This window comes from Atta colombica, unplaced genomic scaffold (genome assembly GCF_001594045.1).
Source record: "Atta colombica isolate Treedump-2 unplaced genomic scaffold, Acol1.0 scaffold187, whole genome shotgun sequence".
Lineage (NCBI taxonomy): Eukaryota > Metazoa > Arthropoda > Insecta > Hymenoptera > Formicidae > Atta > Atta colombica.
This window is the reverse complement of record NW_017259279.1, coordinates 2,798,621-2,800,281: the sequence shown is the minus strand read 5'-3', so window position 1 is coordinate 2,800,281 and position 1,661 is coordinate 2,798,621. Positions and strand designations below refer to the sequence as shown.

At 37.1% G+C, this 1,661-nt stretch overlaps 1 protein-coding gene across 1 annotated transcript in view; it reads left to right on the top strand.

Annotated features, from left to right (window-relative positions):
* Positions 1-1,661, top strand: part of LOC108686497 (nephrin-like) — a 35,472-nt gene that overhangs the window by 18,916 nt on the left and 14,895 nt on the right. The window lies entirely within an intron of this gene.

The window sequence follows — 1,661 nt, the reverse complement described above, 5'->3', positions numbered from 1 at the left end:
TATATATATAAATAACGAAGCAGAATCTATAAACTATCGGTGCACAACAAATATTCAACTTACAACAGGGGAGTTTGTTTCTATTAAAAAATGATGTATTGATTTAAACACCTTCTAGTGACGATTATACAGCTGTGTGCTTTACAATGTAAAAATATTGTCCTTTTAACAAACGTGTTTTCTGAATTGTATTAAAAAATGCAAAATTTAAGCTAGAAAATTAAAAGATCTTTTCATTTCGAAATATTCAAATTCTTGCTTAGATTCATCATATTTTTATAAATTAGAAAATAAGTGAAATAGAGAAATTCCTATGTGTTGCGTGCATAAACTTTTCATTCAGTTTGGAACGTCATTTTTTTAGAGAATAATAATTTTTAATTATCCATATCCATGAAAGTTTTAGATTTAATAATGCAGCTCATCTATTTTTTATGTTTTCGCGTGTCGCGAAAGAGCTGTTTAAAGCTAAAGCAACGTGTTTAACGTATTTAACTATTTATGAATACGGACACGCAGACTCCCCAGGGCGCGACAATATCATCTGTTCGAGATACGTGTGTTTCGCCTGATTGCTATTTATTATCAATTGTTATATCGTTCCGTATCGCATTATTAGTATGCGTACAAATGTTAATCCATAATTAGCGGGGACATAACTATTATTGCATCCGAATAATTTAACAGTTTATAGCGCCATAATTAAAACCATCTTTTAATTAATTTTGCAATTAAGTAACATAATACCCGCAGAACAATATTATAAGCCTACCACAATAACTTATGTATCGCACAAAGATAATATTTATAATATCATTCTTTCCAGCTTTTCGAAATTTACTATTATTGAAACATACAGATTTCACCAAAGTTCATCGCAACGATTTAAACGCGAAAGTTTCTGATAGCTTGAGATCAACTCTTCTCCACAAAAAGCTTTCTACCGAAAGTCATATTTTTCTTAATCGTATTATTATTTCTTAATCCGTATTATTAAGACCTTATGAGACACGGGATTGTGTGTGTGTGCGCGCGCGCACGTGTGTGTGTGTGTGTGTGTGTGTGTGTGTGTGTGTGTGTGTGTGTGTGTGATCCCAATGAATGGATTAAAATTGTAATCCCAACATATGCTTTTCTATTCGCGCCACGATTTGCACGAAGACCACAGAGTCCAGAGATTGTATAAAACGGTCGCAGGAATTAAGAAGAAAAGAAAAGAGTAAAAAAAAAGGAAGGAGGAAGAATGTGACGTTGCACAGTGAGAGACGCTGAAATTCGCTCGCGTCGGTCGCGTGCTTTTTTGCGGGAATTTAATGAAAACCATAATTGAATATGTTCATTACGAGGTATAACGCCTGTCGCGCCGTCGACCGTCGTGCCGGTTCCTGGATCCTCGCGCAGACCGAGAAAGTCCTGTCCGTTTTGTGGTCGGTGGTCGCGTCGCGTCGTCGGACGAGCAACCAGATCGATTTGGTCCATAGGATGCAGCATCGTCATTCGGAAGCATCGCGGACTATACTTATTCCGCTTTGGCTCGAAGCCTGTGGTAATTGGACGCGTAATTTATTTTACGCGTCGGCTCGATGTGCTCCTTATGTAATTACCGGATGGCAGTTTTCTTGCTTATAACATCCCGCGTCATGGTACTCGATTTCACGATG